This window comes from Petaurus breviceps, unplaced genomic scaffold (assembly GCF_028583685.1).
Source record: "Petaurus breviceps papuanus isolate PSGF00001 unplaced genomic scaffold, PetGlider_PUasm1.0 208, whole genome shotgun sequence".
NCBI lineage: Eukaryota > Metazoa > Chordata > Mammalia > Diprotodontia > Petauridae > Petaurus > Petaurus breviceps.
Window position 1 is genome coordinate 5,217,765 of NW_027185852.1, and position 9,035 is coordinate 5,226,799.

A 9,035-nucleotide genomic window follows, 5' to 3' on the forward strand; every position below is an offset into this window, starting at 1 on the left:
TATGTCAAGCCCCACAAAGTTCTCACAAATGTCAAATAAACAGAAGTCTATTAAAATCTTCATGAGGGTAAAGAGCTATTTAAACAGGAGTGATGATTTTCATTAGCCTGACTCTAATGCCTCTCTCCAGGGTACTGCTCCTGCTGAGCACCACAGGGAGATGGAGGTGCACTCCCGCACTGGGACAGTCAGGGAACAATCCATCAGGTAGGCTTAGATATCGTTGTTCCCTGGCCCAGATGTGAAATTCAACAAACCAGAGAGATGATGAAAATAGAGCTGAGTTACCGGGAAGCTGTCAGATGCCCAGCCCCATCCTTATGCCAAGCCTTCCCAACATGCTCCCCCTTCTCTCCACTCCTACCTTCAGGCCTCATCACCTTTCACCTAGATTGTTGTCACAGCCTCCTACTGGCCTCTCGTCTTCAAGTCTCTCAAGGCCAAAGGGGCAGATCTGACCATGTGATCCCCCTACTCAACCAGCTCCTGCGCCTTCTTGTTGCCTCTAGGATAAAATGTTCTGTTCTTCTCTGTTGAGCTTCCAAAGTCCTATACAATCTGGCCCCAATCTATCTTTCTAGACTTACTGAGCATTATTCCCCTTCATGCGCAGACCCATCTACCAAAGATGCCTTCTCTCTCTCTAATTTGCTTTTTCAGTGCCTTTATATGGGAGGTCCCCAGTGCCTTCAATGGACATCATTCTTACCACTACTCACAGAGACCTTTACTTTCCTATGCAGCTCAGGTACCATCTTCTGCATGAAACATTAACCAATTCCCCAAAACTACTTGCATTTAACTGCTATGTATCTATTTATATTGATTAGCATTATATAAATAAAAACCTATTCACACATAAAGATACATATATACATACACATACATGTAAATGTGTGGTTATGTCTATATACATATATGTATATATATACATATACAAAAATATACACTTGTGTCTTCCATTAGGATATAAGTTCTCTTGGAGTAGGTATTGTTTCATTCTTTATAATTGTACCCCAAGTGCCTAGTTCAGTGTCTGGGACATAATAAGCACTTAATAAATCCTTGTTAACTTGGTTGATTGAACAGCACAGGCCCAGACCAGGGCCTTGGAGCCAATCTATCCAGCTAAGGAAAATGCAATCCATTTCTGAACAATTGAATTGGGCTCAGTCCATGGGATCATGAAAGCTCTGAATCCATTCTATCAAGATCACAGGGTTCAATTTCCCAGCTTCACAGAGCCCTAAGAGAAGAAATGAAGCCCATGGTCACAGCTACTTAGAGTCAGAGCCCAGGTGAGAAGCAGGTCTCCTCTTTTCTACTCCAGCACACTCTCCACTTTCTAATAACATTGGAAATGTTTTGTTTCGGGAAATTCTTTTCTTGTAAATAGTCAGTTTCTACAAGTAAATTTTTTTATATTGGGAGCCTGAAGAGCACTGGATTTGGAGTCAGAGGAGCCAGGTTAAAAGGCCACTCTTGTCTCTTAGTTACCACACTTACTGCTTTCAGTTTACCATCTGTATGCAATGGGAAGATGTCACTTATGCCTGTGCCTCAATATCCTCATTTGTAAAGTGAAAGGCAGCATAGTATAATAGACAGGGCATTGGGCTTGGTCAAATCTTGCCCAGATCCTTAAATGTGTGACCCTGAGAAAGTCACTTACCCATGATATGCCTCAGTTTTCTCATCTGTAAAATGAGGGATTGAACTTCATAGCTTCTATGGTCCCTTCTAGCTCTAAATAGATGATCATTTTACTGGGTGGACTCAAAGGTTCCTTCCAGCTCTGAGCATATGGACCTCACTTTCCCACCCTAAATTTAACGATGCCATGAAGAACCATAACCAATTTCAGCTCTAACCTCATTTTAACTGCTTATATCAAGATGCATTGCTACAAAAAATATTTAGGTTCCAGAGTTCCTAGATCAAGGAGAAAATATTACAAGCAGCCAGGAAGAAACAATTTGAACACTGTGGAAACACAATCAGGATAACACAGGATCTGGCAGCTTCTACACTGAGGGATCAAAGGGCTTGGAATATGATCTTCTGGAAGTCTAAGGAGCTGGGATTAAAACCAAGGATTACCTACCCAGCAAAACTGAATATCATATTTCAGGGGAAAATGTGGTCATTCAGTGGAATAGAGGACTTTCAAGCATTCTTGATGAAAAAACCAGAGTTGAATAGAAAATTTGACATTCAGATATAAAAATCATGAGAAGGTAAACAGGGAAAAGAAATCATAAGAAACTTATCAAAGTTGAACTACTTACATTCCTACATGGAAAAATGATAATTGTAACTTATGAAACTTTTCTCAGTATGAGAATAGTTTAAGGGAATAGAAATGTGTGTGGGTGTGTATATATGTGTGTGTGTATACACATACATACATATATGTCTATATAGGAGGGTATATGTGTGTATGAATATATATATGTGTACAGGTATACATAGACAGAGGGTGCAGGACCAGTTGAATAGGAAGAGATGATACTTAAAAGGTGAAATTAAGAGGTGAGAGAGGAATATAATGAGAGGAAATGGGGAGAGATAGAATGGGGTAAATTATTTCATATAGAAGAGGCAAGGGAAAACTGTTACAATGGAGGGGAAGAACAGGAAGGCAAAGGGGAATGAGTCAACTGTATTCTCAAAGAATTTGGCTCAGGTAGGGAATGACATACACACTAAATAGGGTATCTCACCCTACAGGAGAGTAGGGGGGCAGGGGATGAGAGGGGAGATGATGGAAGGGAGGGCAGGCTGGGTGGGAGGGAAATTGGAAGCACCCACTTTTGAAAAGGGACAGGATCAAAGTAGAGAATAGAACAAGTCAGGGGTGGGATAGGATGGAGGGAAATATAGTCAATCTTTCACAATATATCCATTACAGAAATGTTTTGCATAGATACATGTACAAGCTATATTGAATTGCTTATCTTCCCAGTAAGGGTGGGTGATGAGGGAGGTAGGGAAGGAATCTGGAATTCAAAGGTTTAAAATAAAATGTTTAAAATATATATATTGTTATTATTATTATTTTACATGTAACTGGGAAATAAGATATACAGGCATTGGGGCATAGAGATCCACTGTACCCTACTGGAAAATCAGAGGGGGCATGGGGGAAGATATGGGAAAGTAAAGATTGCACGAGGGGATATTCAGTGGATCACTATTTTGGGGTGGTGGATAGGGGGAAAATGGAGAGAATATTTGTAACTCAAAATCTCGTGGAAATGAATGATGTAAACTAAAAAATAAAATAATTTAAAAAATGATTGAGTTAAGGATGATTGGAAACTAACATCCAATCAAGAAGGAAGAAGTCTTTTTGATTGAGAGATTAAGACAATGTGACCTAGGAGTAGAGATTTTGACCTTCATACTTCATTTCCCTTATGGAGACTTGCTCCTTAAGGATGACTGAATTTAGGACTTACTGAATGATATCTTTTGCTTAAAACTATGTGGCCACTTTAGTAATAAGTTGTTATGTCATAACATTGGGAATGCTGTACTTTGGTTTCTGTGAATGTTTTGCTTTAATTTACTGCTGAATAAATAGAGAGTTCATTATACTATGTGATCAGAATCTTAGAGCTATACATAGCAGCAGTCCTCTGGAAAGCTGCTCATGCTTGGCTTTACACTGAGACAGTGCCCCTTCCACCCCAGGAGCAGAATTCAATTTAAAAAAAATGGGGAAAGGCCAAAAACATATGAGCAAGTAAAACAAACAAACAAAACAAAGAATATGACCACAGAAAGTAATTATGGTGACAGACACAGACTGAGAAGAGGACAGCAATGTCAAAACACTTATGGACAAAACTCCAAAGCAAAACAGGGAGTGGGCTCAAGCCCAGAAAGAACTCATGGAAGGGCTCAGAAAGGAGCTTAAAAATCATATAAGAGAGTTAGAAGAAAAAATGGGGAATGGTCTCAAGCCCAGAAAGAACTCATGGAAGGGCTCAGAAAGGAGCTTAAAAATCATATAAGAGAGTTAGAAGAAAAAATGGGGAATGGTCTCAAGCCCAGAAAGAACTCATGGAAGGGCTCAAAAAGGAGCTTAAAAATCATGTAAGAGAGGTAGGAAAAATTGGGAAAAGAAATGAGCGATGCAAGAGAATTGTTTAAAAAAAAAAGAGTCAACAACTTGGAAAAAGTAAACAACTGTTAAAAAAGTAGAATTGTGCAAATGGAAAAAGAAATACAAAAATCCACTGAAGAAAACAACTCCTTTAAAAGTACAATTGGTCAAATGGAAAAGGAAAAACAAAAGTTAACCCAGGAAAACAACTCCTTAAAAGTTAGAATTGGACAAGTGGAAGCTAATTACCTTATGAGATATCAAGAATCAAACAAATTGAAAAGAATGAAAAAAATAGAAGAAAATGTGAAATAGCTCACGGGAAAAACAACTGGCCTGGAAAATGGATCCAGGAGAGACGATATCGGAATCATTGGACCACCTGAAAGTCATAATTAAAAGGAGGACCTGTACAACATCTTTCAAGAAACTATCTTGGAAAACTGCCCTCACATGCTGGAACCAGAGGGCAAAACAGGTTTTGAAAGAATCCATCAATCACCTCAGGAAAGAGATCTCAAAATAAAAACCCCAAGAAACAGTATAGTCAAATTATAGAACTCTCAAGTCAAGGAAAAAATAGAGCGAATGGTCAAGAAGAAACAATTCATATGTTGAATAGCCACAATCAGAATTACATGGGACTCAGTAGCTGCAACATCAAAGGCTCAGAAATCATAAAATATGATATTCCAGAAGGCAAAGGAGATAGTATTACAACTAAGAATCACTTAGATGGCAAAATTAAGCATAATACTTCAAGAGAAAAACTGATCATCTGATGAAATAGAAGAATTTCAAGCTTTCATAAGGAAAAGACTAGAATTGAACAAAAAAATTATCTCCAATATCAAAACCCAATAGAAGCTTTAAAAGGGGAAAAGAAAACAAGGAAACTAAGGGAACTGAACTTTTTAGATCCCTACACAGGAAGAAGATACTTATAGTTCTTAAAAATTGAACCACTAGTAGTATAGCTAGAAGGAATATGCAGGGGCAGCTAGGTGGCACAGTGAATAGAGCACCAGCCCTGGAGCCAGGAGGATCTGAGTTCAAATTCAGCCTCAGACACTTAACACAAAACTAGCCGTGTAACCTTGGGCAAGTCACTTAGCCCCAATTGCCCTACCTTACCCCCTCAAAAAATATAAAAATAAATAAAAATAGAAGGAATATACAAAAACAGAATGTTTGGGCATAAAATGAATTTGAGGGAAGAGGAATACACTGGGTGCAGAAGGAAGGAATGGGTAGAATGGGTTAAATTATTTCATGAGAAAAGGTACAAAAAAACTATTACAGTGGAGGAAAAGATGGAAGGGTGGGTAATGGGCATCACTTGAACCTCACTCTCATCAATATTGACTCAAAGAGAGAATAATATACACAATCAGTTGAACATAGAAATCTATCTTACCTTACAGAAAAGTAGGAGGAGAGTAGCTTAAGTAAAAGTGGCCATAAGGGAGGAGAAGGGGAAGAGGATTGACAAAAGGGACAGCAGACAGCGATAGGTAGTAGACAAAAGAAAAACACCATCAAGGAGGGAGAGGGTGAAAGGAAAGAGAGGACAAACAGGAGGAAAAATAGGGTGGAGAGAAATACACAGTTAATAATCATAAATGTGAATGTGAATGGGATGAACTCTCCCACAAAATGGAAGCAGATAGTAGAATGGATCAAAAATCAGAATCCTAAAATATGTTGTTTACAAGAAACACACTTGAAGCAGAGAGACACACACAAAGTAAAGGAAAGGGGCTGCAGAAGTAAAAAAAATATATATATATGTGGTGGTATCAATCCTGATCTCAGACAAATCAAAAGCAAAAGTACACCTAATGAGGAAGGAAACTACATCTTGCTCAAAGGTATCATAGATAAGTAATGTCAATACTAAACATACATGCATCAAGTGCTATAGTATCCAAATTTTTAAAGAAGTTAAGTGAATTACAGATTCATGACCAAAACAGAGATAGAGAGCAATACAAAAGGTAAAACTGATCATTTTCATTATATTAAATTATAAAGCTTTTGCACAAACAAAATCAATGCAACCAAGATTAGAAAGAAAGCAGAAATTTGGGACACAATCTTTATAGTAAATGTCTCTGATAAAGGCCTCACTTCTCAAATATATAGAGAACTGAATTTATAAAACTAAAAGCCATTCTCCAACTGATTTTAGATGAAGAAATCAAAGTTATATATAGGCATATGAGGAAGGGCTCTAAATCACTTTTGACTAGGGAAATGTAAATTAAAACAACTGTGAGTTACCACTTCACACTTATCAGATTGGCTAAAATAACAAAAAAAAAAAAAGAAAATTATAAATGTTTTATATTGTGGGATTATGTGGGAAAATTGGGACACTAAGGCCCCGTTGGTGGATCTGTGAATTGATCCAACCATTCTGGAGAGCCATTTAGAACTATGCCTAAAGAGTAACCGAACTGCAGATATCTTTGATTCAGCAATACCACTGCTAGGTCTGTATCCCAAAGAGATCATTAAAAAAAGAGAGAGAGAGAAAGAGAAAATGACCTATGTGTGCAAAAATATTTATAGCAGCCTTTTTTGATGGCAACATATTGGAAATTTCCAGAATGCCTATGATTTGGGTAATGGCTGTACAATTTGTGGTATATGAATGTAATGATATACTACTGTGCAATAAGAAATGATGACCAGACAGATTTCAGAAAAACCTGGAAAGACTTGTATGAACTAATGCAAAGTAAAATGAGCAGAACCAGGACAACATTGTAACAGTATCAACAACATTGTGTGATGATCAGGTAAAAATGATTCAGCTCAGGCGGCTAGGTGGCACAGTGAGTGAAGTGCCAGCCCCAGAGTCAGGAGGACCCGAGTTCGGTTCCAGCCTCAGACACTTGACACTCACACAAAAAAACCTAGCCATGTAACCTTGGGCAAGTTACTTAACTCCAATTGCCCTCCAAAAAAGCAAAAAGAAAAAAAGAATGACTCAGTTCTTCTTAGCAACATAATCATCTAATACAAATACAGAGGACTCATGAGGGAAAATGCTATCCATACCCAAGTAAAAAACTGATGGATTCTGAATATATATGGGAACATATTTTTTCACTTTATTCTTTTTCATATTTTTTCTTTCAATCCATTTGTTCAGTTACCCCTTAGTATTCCATTGTGTTTTAAGTTTTTCACTATCACAAAGAGCAGCAAAATTGAAATGTTCTATGTAGATTCATTCTTTCTATTGTTTATTTCTTTGGAGTAATATCAATGAGTCAATGAATATGAAGTAATTGAATGATTTTTCTCACTTGATTCCAAATTTCTTTTCAGACTATAACAACCATAGAACCACTTTCTTGGACCATAACCATAGACTTCTTGCAGGTCTTTCTTTCTTTCTTCCCTCTCCATGGTTATTGTTTAATTTTCATTTCTTCTTCTAAAAACTCTTTGGTCATAATTTTTGGCATGTTATCAGTTCTATTGTCAAATAACTTTGATTTCATACATTTTTAACCAATTTCCTACCTTCTATCAGAGATACTTCACAAAAAAAGTTTTCCTAATTGAGAGCTTCTTTTCCTAACTGCAATGCTTTTGTTCATAAAAAAAAAACTTTAAAAAAACTCCCATTTAAATTGACTATTTTAGTTTTTATGATTCTCTTCATCTCTTGCTTAGTTCCCACACCCACCTATAGATCTGAATGATGCCTCCTCCTATTTTTAAGTGATATGAACTTTTATTTTTTAGTCACCTATCCATTTGAAGTTTACTGTGGTATATGCTATGAAATGTTGATCTAAAACTAATTTCTACCAAATTGCCTACCAGGTTCTCTTCCAAGGTTCTCTCCTCTTCCAAGCTCTTCCTGTCAAATAGTCTTTACCTGCATAATTTTTATTCTTCAGTTTGTGAAACATTGAATGACTGTATTCAGCTGCTTCTTTATCCTGCTTTTCCAGCCTAGTTCACTATTTTTTTTTTCTATTTTTAACCAGTATCAAAGACTTTGGAGGATTATCCTTAATAATAAAGTTTGAGATGTGGTAATGCTATATTTCCTTCAGTTCTACATTTTTTTTATTATTTCCCTTGTGACTCTAGACCTCTTGATCCTACAAATTAACTTTTAGTATCTTATTTAGTTCTGTAAAGTAAACAAAAACTCATCTTTTAAATGTTATTCTTTTGGCAATGCTACGTCCCTGAGTCAAGGAATGACATATTCTTTAAAGAATTAAAGTTTCTGGTCACTCAGAGGGCAAGAGAGATGTGGATAATGAGCTCAAGAAGTTAGTCAGTTAATCAACAAGCCTTTGCTAAATGTCCACTATGTGCCAGGCTCTGTGCTAAGCGCTGGGGGTACAAAGAAAGCCATCACGATCTGTTTACATGTTGTCTCATCCAGAAGAATATTAGCTTCTTGAGGCCAGAAACTTTTTGTTTCTGTACAGTGACTAGCATAGTGTTTTTTTATCTTCTCTACCATCTTCATACCATATTGGCTTCACTCCAGAAATCATGCTGATCCAATTCCTACCAGAACCTAGGATTCAACCCGGGGGCCGTCAGGCTCTTAGAGGTGAGCGTTATTACTCCTGAAGCCAGGTCTCCATGTTATGGCTCATTCATCTCCACACTAGGCCTCCACATAACCTCCTCTTCTCATCTTCTCATTATGGCTTCCCATTTTGTGTTATCTTCATCCATAAGAATTAAGCTCCTTGAGGCCAGGGACTGTTTTTGTTTGCTTCTATTGTATTTCCAGTGCTTAACAGCATTCTTAGTCCTTACCAAGTGCTTAATAAATTATCTATCATCTACCTATCATTTATCTATCATTTATTTATCCATCCATCCATCCATGCATCCATTCATCTAGCTATCTTGCCAGCTATCATCTATTTTTTTT